Raw genomic sequence first — 13,528 nt, forward strand, 5'->3', positions numbered from 1 at the left:
TTGGAGGTGGGAGGTCATGTAATCAAACCTTTAATCCAATCAGAGTTGGCAAACCCTAACTGAGCAGCACTGCATGTAAAAGCTGAGAATGTTCAAGAAAGTGATTACTGACCTGTAATATTTCCTGAGAGATAAGCTGCAGAGACAATTTTCACTTAGCACTGTCCTCGCTATGGTTGTCAACATAACAACTGCTGTCAATTTACAGGCCATTGGTAGCTTGCAGGCCCTAACAGGAGATATCATTTAATTCTATTTGGTCCACAGTACTACTACACAGGTGACTGATTTCACTGCTCAGCTACGGTACAAGAACAACACAGCAATCCCAAAAGTACCAGGGCTTCTACTAAGTTGTGCCATGGGTTCAGAAAATATTTGATTTTTCACATGTGGCATCCATAGATCAAACCATTTTCACCACCTTAATATGTAGATGGTATGTGACTCCTGATCTAATGCCTCCTTTCTGGGAATAATCTATGATTCATTGAATTTGCACCAATCTAAAATTGTGAGACTTGCAAGGAGGCTTAATAAACAACTTAGCTTATGAAATATGAGTTAGACCTCCGAAAAGCCTGTGTGCCAATGAAGTCCATATCACTATTGTGATTAAGCAGGCCTTGGCATTGGGTGTAATAATTATGGAATTAGACTATTAATCCAGAGATTGTGAATTCAAATTCCACCATAGTATCACGCAAATTTTAATTTAGTTTTTTAAAAATCTGGAGATAAAAAACTTGCATCAATGACCTTACAAAGAAACTGTCCGATTGTTGTAAAGCCCAACTGGTTAACTAATCAGCTTTAGGGAAGGAAATTTGCCATCAATATCTAGTCTGCGTTGTACGTGACTCCAGTCCCACACCAATGTGGTTGCCTCTGCAGTAGCAAGTCACGCAGCTGTATCAAATCCTTACACAGTGGTTAAAGGAGAAGGACCAGCGGCAAATAATCAGGGCAACAAGGAATGGGTAATAAGTGCTGGCATTGCCATTGATGCCTATATTCTAAGAGTGAGTTAAAAAAAATGCCAAATGGTCATTCTGGTATCTGCTGTAGTAGCTGCCTCATGTATGCCCTGGAAAAATTGTCAAAACTGATGTGCTGCATGCTGAAAGCATTGCTATTTGTAAAGGCATCAGGATGCAGTTTACAGATCACTAGATACCAGGCAAACAAAAGGATGAGATGAATCAACATGCAAATCAACAGGCAAATTTAAAACAAAAATAAAATTTAAAATCAGCAGTAGCAGTTGACAGATTCTTCCTTGAGCCATTACACAAGTGTTTTCTGATGTTTTAAGCCACCGTGCAGGAGTCACAGGGAGGTCAGTGCAAGAGTCACAGGGAGGTCCGTGCAGCAGCTGTGCAGTCATGAAGTCAGTAAAGAAATGAATATCAACAACTTTAGATCATGAACTCTCTCTTCCATCCCCACCCCCTTTCCGATCCCCCCTTTTCCAAAAATTTATATATATTTTTCTTTTCCCACCTCTTTCCATTATTTTTAAATGTATTTCCATCCATTGTTTTATCTCTACCTTTTAGCCTATTTCGACCCCCCGCCCCCACTAGGGCTATCTGTCCCTTGCTCGTCCTGCTTTCTACCCTTAATGTCCCCATTAGCACATTCCTTAGCTAATATCACCACCATCAACACCCCTTTGTCCTTTTGTCTATGACATCTTTTGGCAATCTCCACCTATCACTGGCCCTCTATCCAGCTCTACCTGTCCCACCCCACGCGCCCCCCCAAACCAGTTTATATTTCATCTCTTTTCTATTTTTCCTTAGTTCTGATAAAGAGTCATTCGGACTCAAAACATTAACTGTGTTCATCTCCGCAGATGCTTCAGACCTGCTAAGTTTTTCCAGGCATTTTTGTTTTTGTTCAAGAAATTGGAGGGTTGTTTAGCCAAAAGCTAGCAGAAGGACCCCCATAAAATCTTCTACTTTGGCGAATAGCTGGAACACTGAAGAGAAATCAGAGTGAATTCCAGAGAGTGGTGCCATACCTTTTGAGTTGGTCCCAGGAAAAGTGAAATACCTTAAAGATTTTGTAACATAAGGGAAATCTTGGGGCCAAGTAAAAAGCAAAAGAGTTTATAGCATAAGTCTTTATAAACTATAATGTTAAGTTAACAGTGTTTACTTTGTTTAATTCTTTTTGATATACAGTAAAGTTTGTTCTGGTTTAAAAATGTGATATCTTGTGGATAGTTCTAACAGTTAATTACTATGTGTTCGGATCTCTTCTTTAAATGTTAATGGTCCCTAACAGGAAGGCAACAATAACAAGACTGCCATTATAACAACAAAAAATCAATAATTCTGCATCTTGTTTATAATCTGTGGGGGCATTATTTCATTAACAAGTATTGGACAGCTTTTGTAGTGGAGAGTATGGGGGCGTAGTGGAATTGAAGAAGAGATTGGAATATTTAAGATATTGGTTAAAAAAAAAGCCAAGAGGGAAATGAGGGGTGGGATTTTAACCCACTCAAATCCCATTCACTCACACAGAGTTAAAAATCAGGCCTGAGGAGAATTTTTCTTTCACAGGGTTGTTATGATGTGAAATGCATTGAATGAAAGTCTGGTGAAAGCAGATTTAATAATAACTTTCAAAATGAATTGGATATATACTTAAAAAGGAAAAATGTAGGGCTATGGGGGAAGAGCAGGGGAATAGAAGTAATTGGATAACTCATTCTAGCAGCAACATAGGCATAATGAGTCGAATTGCCTTCTACTGCTGTATGATTCTATGATTTCTTGAAAGCTACCAAAAGGGATATTACAGTTAGAAAATTCAGTTCCATATATATGACAATATTTCACAAAGATGAATTATATCACAACAACAACGTTTGTTGAGAGACTGGACTGACATTTGTGCAATTCTGATGGGTACCATTGCAAAGATATGCGGAACATGTTCACAACCATTTGGTCACTGAGCAACGCCCACATCCCATGAATGAATATATTTTAAAAATTGCTTCATTCTCACATGGATCACAGGAATTCCACATTTCTAGACAAGAGGAAGGGAAGTTGTCAGGGATTATAATTTGGATCTCTACCCCTACCATTGTTTCAGATTGGCTATGTATCTCTAATTACATTCAACACAATTTAAACAACAGGCTATTTTTCCATTGTTTTTCCAAAAATATTTGAATTATCCAATACCTCAAATTACATGATTTTAAGAAAACAAAAGACATGCTTTCCTCAAACAAATCAAGAAATTTCAAATCAACAGGAGTAAACTGTACAGAAATATTCAAACACATACTGAAAAATATTATGACTTAATGCACCACTAAAAATTCTGTTACACCTATTCAAAAAGACAACTTTTTAAAGGGTTTTTACAGCAAGAATAACAGCACAAAAAGTAGAAGTTCATGTCAATTTAGTGATTTCTATTTGATTTTTGTCTATAAAGTCTTCAGCAGTATGCCCGAGGAGGAGGGAACCAGTGATTGCACCTTCTCAATTTCCACATTGTAATGAAAAATATAATCTCTAGTGTTGACCTGATTTCTCAAATTTCTTTATCAGTGATATGTCAACAGCTGTTATTTGCTACTTTGAGAAAGGAAGATTGTAGTTATATAGATATAGGCTGTATCTGTGGCAATAAATACATAATGGCTCATGTTTTGCATTCAGCAGTGAAGTAATGGCCATGGACCTCAAAGAAAGCTGACCACAGGGATCTAGCAAGCTCCATTGTGTGCACATGAAACTGAACTGGCCTAGCCATATAAATACTGTGGCTACAAGAGCAGGTCAGAGGCTAGGAATCGTGCAATGGGTAACTCACCTCCTGACTCCCCAAAGCCTGTCCACCATCTACAAGGCACAGTCAGCAGTGTGATGGTATACTCCCCATTTGCCTGGGTGAGTGCAGCTCCCACAACACTCAAGAAGCTTGATACCATCTAGGACAAAGCAGCCCGCTTGATTGGCACCACATCCACAAACTTTCACTTCCTCCACCACCAACAAACAGTAGCAGCAGTGTGTACTATCTACAAGATGCACTGCAGGAAGTCACCAAGGCTCCTTCGACAGCACCTTCCAAACCCACGGCCACTACCATCTAAATGGACAAGGGCAGCAGATAGATGGGAACACCACCACCTGGAAGTTCCCCTCAAAGTCACTCACCATCCTGACTTGGAAATATATCGCTGTTCTTTCACTGTTGCTGGGTCAAAATCCTGGAACTCACTCCCTAACAGCACTGTGGGTGTATCTACACCACACGGACTGCAACAGTTCAAGAAGGCAGCTCACCACCACCTTCTCAAGGGCAACTAGTGATGGACAATAAATGCTGGCCCAGCCAGCAAAGCCCACATCCCATAAATGAATTTTTTAAAAATGTGCAAAAGCTGGAAGTTACTGTCAGTTTCACAGAGTAATAATGACAGTTTCACCATTTTTACAACTGCAAAATCCAGACCATAACATTTTCATAGTTTTATTATCAGAAGTACAATCAAATGAATGCAGGAATGTCCTGGGAATGTGGTAATAAATCTTGGTGATTAGTGGCTTGGGGAGGTCTTGTGACGCAGTGGTAGCATCCCTACCTCTGGGCCAGAACCTCTGATTTCAAATCCCACTTCAGGACTTGATGGCCATGGAAGGTGTGTTCATAACTTGGCCAAACATGTTGATTATCATCCTATAAATCCTTCCATACACCTGATGGCAGGTGGTAAAAGCAGGAGAGTTTCCGGGCCAGCCATACTGCAGAAGGCAATGGCAAACCACTGCAGTACTTTGCTCAGCATAATCATGGATCAATCCAATGGAAGCTTATGGTTGCCGACACCCTCTTAGGGCAAGGTACCTGGAGGACCATTAGTGGTTCATGCCAGAGATGTTATTTCAAAGCCCGCAGACCTTTACAGTTAAATTCAGGGCGAATTGAAGTTCAGTTGGGATGCACTACAGTTGATTTTGTACATTGGGACCACTTGAGAAAGCAATGGCTTTCTTCTTTGCAGCGTGACAATTCCCACCTCCTTCTATGGCCAAAATTGTTTTATTTTTCTCAAAACACTTGAATAAAATTGAGTTATATGGCCCTATTGTTATTCAGATTAAACTAAATCTCCATTTCTGGGGAATATATTTGTTAAGAAATGTCACACTAACATTGTCATTTTGCATCAGTCTTAGATAATGTAGTATAAAAGTAATTGAAGGATATGAAACTATTTCTAAGATTTGTCGACTTCACAATAAACAAATTCAATATTTCTTAAAATTGGAAAATGAAGGGGCCTCACAGGCATTAGTTAAAAAGTTTAATTAACTATTCCTTCTCCTTCAGTCACACCATAAATTGTTTCATTTCTCATTGTAATGTTCACCTGAAATTTATTCATTATGGACTCCCCATTTTGTGACCCATGTGTTTAAAACTTTGGAACATCCTTTAATAATTGTTGTTTGTTCAATATTTGGAGGCCTGCTTGAATTCCCTAATCCTATTTAAGCTCTGTTAATTAATTTTACTAAAGTCAGTGATAAAATTCCAGCATCATTGAACAGGTCATTAATCTCACTTTTGAAGTAGCAGTGTAGAAATTAGATCACATCCAAATCACTGCATGTGCCAATGAGGCCAATGGCCGAAACACTCATAAACAGATAAGGAGCAAAGACTTTCGGAGACACTAAATGTCAGAGTGCTTTTTGATTGCTGAGTGAGGGCAATAATTTATTTATTATGAATAGTCTATTAGGAAACATCAACAAGGCTTGCTGATTAGTATCTCTCAATCTTGTTAAAATATTTGCTTGTTTGCACTATGCTTTAAAATGCATTTAAAGGAAAATTCGTTTTCCCAAAACCTATGGAAACATAAACAGGTCCCAAAATGAGACAACACCCATCATGTGTAAGGAAGGAATTTTTGAACTATTTGCCAATGAATAGGAATTTTGAACAGAAACTTAATCAGAAACTAAGCTGGATACAGACAGCTCTTGTGAAACATCCACTGGAGGGCCATAAGCAATATCCAAAATCACGTAGACTAACTCAAATTCTAACTTCCAAAAGCATAGGCCAGATCAGTGTTAAAGTCAAGAGAAGAGAATTCTAAGAAAGTGCACAAAGGTTTTCCATCAGTAAAACTCAGAAACCAAACTGAGACATGGAAGGAGGGATTGGCACTTCTTCCAATGTATTCAGAGTAAATACATAGTACACTCTGCCTTAAGGGTATTTTTATTTTACCAAACTTGTACTGCATATCTAGGTGGGTCAGGGAGAGTTCCCTATAGCATTTTAAATTGAAATAAGTGGGGAATGCTACTGAAACACCATCTCCAGTTCATCACATCCACTATCCCCTGCAGACGAGTGAAAGGCTTCAGTGCTGTTGAAAGGATTTATATTGATTGACTGTGTAACTTAGCTCTGCTGGTAATTTAAACATTTATTCGATTCCTGAGAAGATCATTACCACAATTACTTGTATTTCATGAAAATGCCATTTTACAATTAGATTTCCTTAGATCAATTTAGTAACATTGAGTTCACTAACATTCATGCCACACAAGTGTCAGGCAAGACCATCTCCAACAAGAGAGAATCTAACCATTGCCCCTTGACATTCAATGGCATTACAATCGCTGAATCCCCCACTATCAACATACTAGGGGTTACCATTGACCAGAAACTGAACTGGACTAGCCATATAAATACTGTGGCTACAAGAGCAGGTCAGAGGCTGGGAACTCTGCGATGAGTAATTCACCTCCTGACTCCCCAAAGCCTGTCCACCTTCTACAAGGCACAATTCAGGAGTGTGATGGAATACTCCCCACTTGCCTGGATGAGTGCAGCTCCAATAATACTCAAGAAACTTGACACCATCCAGGACAAAGCAGTCCACTTGATTGGCACCCTATCCACAAACATTCACCCCCTCCACTACCGATACACAGTGGTAGCAGTGTGTACCAGCTACAAAATGCACTGAAGGAATTCACCAAGTCTCCTGAGAAAGCACCTTCCAAACCCGCAACCACTACCATCTAGATGGACAAGGGCAGCAGACACATTGGAACACCACCACCTGGAAGTTCCCCTCCAAGGCACTCATCATCCTGACTTGGAAATATATCGCCATTCCTTCCCTGCCGCTGGGTCAAAATCCTGGAACTCCCTCCCTAACAGCACTGTGGGTGTACCTATTCCACATGGACTGCAGTGGTTCAAGAAGGCAGCTTACCACCACCTTCTCAAGGGCAATTGGGAATGGGCAATAAATGCTGGCCCAGCCAGCGAAGCACACATCCCATTAATGAATTTTTTAAAACTTTATAACTGTTTTATGTAACAAGAATGTTGAAAATAATAATTTTCTCTATTACAGGTATGCATTCCAAAGCAAATTAATTATCTCACTTGAATAGAATGATCACCAACGTATCTTTTAAAAACAATTAGATGAGGATTTTATTTACATCCAGAGCATATTACAAATAACCCAAGACAGGAGTTATAACCATTTGTGACATGTCTTAAATAAAAACAAAATACTGCGGACACTGGAGATCTGAAATAAAAACAGGAAGTGCTGTAAAAACTCGGGAGGGCTGGCACCACCTGTGGAGAGAAACATAGTTAACGTTGAGTCCAATATGACTCGAGAAAGTGTCATATTGGACTTGAAATGTTAACTCTGTTTCTCTTTCCACAGGTGGTGTCAAACTTCCTGAGTTTTTCCAGCACTTTGTTTTTATTTGTGACATGTCTTCGTTATTCACAAATTAATGTTCAGTCTGTTTTTTTCAGACACGTCATCCATTTAGTGCATTATGTAGAATCGTGTAATTCTTTGTGATACATTTCACATTGTATTGTTTCACCTCTACAAGGCGTGAAATGCAATTTCTCCTAATACAAGTGCAGAATTCAACTTCGACAGGACCTTTATCCATTGTAAAGATTATAGTTCTAAATCCTGGAGAATGCACCCCCATGTGGCTAAGTATATTATTACAATAGGTTAGCGACTAGCATAACTACACTGTTCAAAAATAATTTATCTATCATTTCTTTCCCCATTTGCTCAAGGTGAAATGGAACACTTTCATTTTGGACTTCTACTATCAAGCACTCCCCATTCAGTTAATGTACACATTAGATTAAGTTAAAGATCCCTCTCCTTGTATCAAAGCAAAACAACTTTGCACTATGGTTACTTTCCCATTTCTCACAATAATCTGTTTTTAATTGAGTCATGGTATGTGGGCATCATTGGCAAGGCCAGCATTTATTGCCCATCCCTAATTGTCCAGGAGAAGATGGTTGTGAGCCACCTTCTAAAACATTGCAACCCATCTAGTATAGGTACATCCACAGTGCTGTTAGGAAGCAAGTTCCTTGATTTTGATCCAGTGAAAATGAAGGAACGGTGATATAATTTGAAATCAGGGTGGTATGCTGCCCCTGTTGCTCGAGGTGGTAGAGGTCTTGGGTTTGGAAGATGCTGTATAAGGAGCCTTGGTGAGTTACTGCTGTGCTTCTTGTAGCTGGCACACACTGCAGCCATGGTACGCTGTTGGCAAATGGGTTGTCAATCAAACAAGCAGCTTGTCCTAGATGTTGAGTTTCTTGAATGATGTTGGAGCTGCACACATCCAGATAAGTGGAGAGTATTCCATCACACTCCTGACTTGTGCCTTGTAGATAGTGGACAGGTGTTGGGGAGTCAGGTGGTGAGTTACTTGCTGCAGAATTCCCAGCCTCTGACCTACTCTTATAGCCACAATATTTTTGTGGCTGGTCCAGTGAGTTTCTGACCAATGATGATCCTCAGGATGTTGACACTGGGAATGCTAGGTGTGACTCCAGCCAGTGGAGTTTTGTCCCTGGTTCCTTTTTACTTCAATTCTGCTTGGGCTCCTTGATGCCACACTTGATCAAATGCCATCTTAATGTCAAGGGCAGACACACTCACCTCTGGAATTCAGCGCTTTAGTCTATGTTTGAACCAAGGATGTAGTGACGTCTGGAGCCAAGAAATCCTTGCAGTATCCAACTAGGGCAACAGTGAGCAGGATATTGGTAAGTGCTGCTCAATAGCCCTCTGACATCTTCCATCATTTTACTGATGATTGAGAGTAGACAGATGGGGCAGTAATTGGCTGGATTGGATTTTCCTGCTTTTTTTGTGGGCAGGACATACCTTGAGTTTTCCGTATTGACAAGTAGAAGCCAGTGTTGTAACATTGGAAAACGTTGAGAATATTGTGGAGATTTGCAGGCATTTTTGTGCTCAAGCATTTCCATGCAACAGATGGTCACCAGCATTGTCAAATCAAAAATTAATTAGACATACCCTAAAAAGATCAATCATAACCCAAGAAACACATACAACTGTTATAGCACCTCAACAAATATGAAACGGAAACAAAATCCTGTCACTTCAATATCCCAGCTTGAGAATTGGCCAGTCAGCCACATAACTAACCTTCATGCAGAGCTAAGTTCCCTACTCTATATTATACTGAACCCTTACTAGTCTTCATAAAAAAAAATCCTATCACAATCCACTTAAATGTCTTAAATCCAGGTGGTAAGCAGAATGGCACTCAAAGTTGCAGCCTTGACAACCAAACACATACTTGTTTTGTGTATTTAAAGATTGCACAATAATACATGGAATTCCTTTTGAACTATGGCAGAGAACAAAACACATCAAAAAGATAGGTATTGAGGGTATGTGCTGTCTGTAATATCATTTATAACCAACTCTACCTTTCATAAACTTGCTAGATTTATAAAATCCTGTGGTCCAGATATTACTTAGAATCAATTTTATGCAAATCTGGGAATAGACAAGTTTATGAAAAGTGGAGTTGGTTTTAAATGACACTACTGGAAGCACATATCAAAAAGAACAATTTACCCTGTGTTGAAACCTATGATGATGTGTGACTTGGCATTTTCAACTTTTTGGTGCCTGAAAATGAGGAAATATTTCCCCAAGCTAGGGAATTTTAAGCAAATCTGGGGATAGATATGCACAACCCTGGATGAATGTTTCCTATCATATGCTGTAACTACCAGTTTGGCACTCCTCTCTACACTGAGGCGCCTTATTTCAAGCTTATCTTTTCCTTTGATTTGCTCCCAACATAATCTAGTCTAGGTGATCTAATTTCCATCTGGAGATGCCAAAAATATTGCAGTATCCTTGTCTTTATCTGAGTGAGCACAAACTTTCAAGCACAAACGAATACTGCAGATCCTGGAAATTTGAAATAAAGCAGAAAATGCCACAGATATTCATCAGGCCAGGCAGCATCTGTGAGCCTCAGTGAGAGGGGGAGTGGGAGAGTGTGTTAAATTTTCAGGTTGAGGACCTTTCCTTGGGATGACAGGTCAATCGGCCTGCAATGTTAACTGTTTTTCTCTCTCCACAAATACTGCATGGCCTGCTGAGGATTTCTAGTATTCTCTCTCAATTTTCAAGCACCCTTTCCTTCCACCTTTTCACAGCCCATGTAACTATACAGATGCACCAGTCCACTAATCAAAAGCATGCACTTTTTTGACATTCTAATTTATGCTTTACATCCCAAACATGTATTTTCTTTGTAATCCTTACCATAAGGTATATCGCCATCTTCCCAAATTTCTCCAACTCCCCACCCACCTTTCTTGCTCTGAACGGTCTAGTTCTTATTTCTTCTGAATGTTCCTGTTCCAACATTAAGTCCCAGAGAAGTTTGTGATTTACTTAATACCCTATATGACTACTCCTGTTGATTCCTTGCAACAGACCATTGTTTTCTTGGAGTTCATTTCTGAATTTATAATGCCAGCTGACAACGGCAGGTCTGTAGACCGGTCTATGTACTTTTGCTAATTTTCAGGGATGAGTATATCATCTGTGCACGTCAGGTTATTTAACCATTACCAACTTGAAAATCTTCCTGAAAGCATTTTATGGCTCCCCTCAAACACCTTAGAATTGATTCTGAACAGGTAAATTCAAGCTTTTCTCCCTCCAAAATTCATCTAGAAGTCCTTTGTGTTTCAATAGTTAGTGAAATTCTTGCTATATTTCAGGACAACTGTTATTGACAAGTCTTCCATACTTGGTATATTCATTTCACAATATACACTTAACCCAGATTTGACTTTCCTTGCACAGGAAAGTATGTTTCTGTGGAATTTCTAAAGAACCCACAGCAAACACTTTCATCATAAGTTTCCTCTCACAATTCTGTTATTCATCTTCATGGGAGGGAAACCATACCAAACATATACCTCTGAATCAAGAGAAACTGAAGCACAGAAAGCAGACTATTGTGCCCATCAGTGCTACATGCACAAATCTCATTGGCTCAGTGCTGCCTACGTGAATCCCACCGACTCATAATTGTTTTCCTACATTAATCCCACTTCTCCACTCTTCCCCATAATTAATATTCCCCATATTTTTTTCTCAAATATAACTATGCCTCTTAAATCGTGATTTTTACAATGGATATTTTTTTTAAAAACTAACAGAAGGTGCCCAAAGCTCTTTACAGTAACCAGAAATGAGTTTAACAGAGATGCAGCTAAAGCCAGGAGGCAGATAGAAGTTTAAAGTAAGGAGGTTAGAAATGGGAAGGCTGGCAGCAATTCAGGGCAGGCATGGTTGTAAACTGAGGAACTCATCTAAATACATTATAATCCTCAGTTCTATCTTGGTGTATTCTTATACACGGTAACACAGATCAATAAATAAAGTTCTTCTCATCATAATCTGACAAATACCCTGAAAAAAGTCTCATAACATTACAACTGATTCAGATTAAAGCACACAAAACGAATTGGCTGGTGACTTGATTAATCCTGTTTAAATTAGCCTGAGATGGCTCAGCAGATAGCTGGCCACACATTTACCTGACTCTAGAATACCATACTGATGTCAGAACTGGGTTTAACCTATTTGTCCACATATCTATGTAGAGTGAACTGGCACTGTTTCTCAAAGGCATGCAGTCAGCTTTCACAGTTGAGTGATCAGCATTTTTGAAATGTAAAAAATAAGAGCAATTGAGTGGGAAACTTTAAATAAACCCAAAAGCAAGGTTGATCCAGCATTCAATAACTAGTGCAAAATCAAAAATGCAACATCATCTCTTGCAGGTGTCTTTGCTTGTTCACACTTGGCCCACACTTCAGCTTTACATTGCAAGCTTTGCACTGGCACACTGCAAGTTTGGCACAGTTCCAAAATAAAAGTTGCAGGGTAGGTTAGCCCTGCTGGACAGAACGAAGCAAAGGGTGGAGGCAAACTTTACAAACTTAAGACAGAGAGAACAGAGCAAAAGCGAACAGTAATTTCCAATTGTCAAGCTCCTTTAGTGTAAAAAAAGAACTCAAGGCACTCAACCATAGGCACACAGAAACACTGCACCCGGAACAATTTGGATCAGTGGCCAAAAGCCTGATTAAAAACTCAAAAAAATCCATCTTTAAATATAAGTTGGGTGGAAAGGTTTGGACAGGAAATTTCACTAGGATTCAGATGAAATCTTTGCTGCCTATATTGAAGCAAATGGAAAGAAGAAAAGTCTTGCTTGTGGGTGGGGTGAGGGAGAAATCACTAGTCTCCAAGATCAGTAGAATGGGGAGGATTTTTATTTTTACATAGGATTACATTGGATATACAGCACACAAACAGGCCATCTGGCCCAACCAGTCTATGTCGGTGTTTATGCTCCATTTGAGCCTCATGCAAATCTGTCCATTGTAACCATCTATTCTCTTCTCCCTCAAATGCTTGTCTTTTCCCTTAAATGCATCTATGCTATTTGCTTCAACTACTCCTCGTGGTAGGGAGTTCCTCATCCTGTCTACTATTTGGGTAAAGAAGTTTCTTCTGAATTCCCTATTGGGTTTCTTGGTGACTATCTTATATTCTAGTTATGGCTCTTCCCACAAGAGGAAACATTCTCTCTGTATCCACTCTACCAAAATCTTACACAATTTTAAATACTGTGACCCCATTAGCTCACCCCTCAGCCTGATCATCCTTTACTAACCATGCATTTCTGCTATCATCCTTGTAAATCTTCTCTGCACCTTCTCCAGTGCCTCTCTATCCTTGCTATATTGTATCCAGTACTCTAAGTGTGACCTAACAAAGGTTCAATACAAGCTTAGCATACCTTTCCTTACTTTTCAATTCTCTCCATCTAGAAATAAACCAGAGTGCTTGGTTTGCTTTTTTAATGGCCTTGCTAACTTGAGATGCAACTTTTAGTGATTGATGTATTTGTACTCAGATCCCTTTGTGCCTCTTCCCCACCTACACTTGCACCAAGTGACGTGACCTCCTTATTCTTCCTGCCAAAACGTAATACCTCACATTTATCTTTGTTGAACCTCATTTGAAAATGATTTGCTCATCCTGCAAGTTTATTAATGTCCTCCTGTAATTTGTTGCAGTCGTTCAGTATTGACTATC

The sequence above is a fragment of the Cetorhinus maximus genome, chromosome 10, assembly GCF_964194155.1.
Source record: "Cetorhinus maximus chromosome 10, sCetMax3.hap1.1, whole genome shotgun sequence".
Taxonomy (NCBI): Eukaryota; Metazoa; Chordata; class Chondrichthyes; order Lamniformes; family Cetorhinidae; genus Cetorhinus; species Cetorhinus maximus.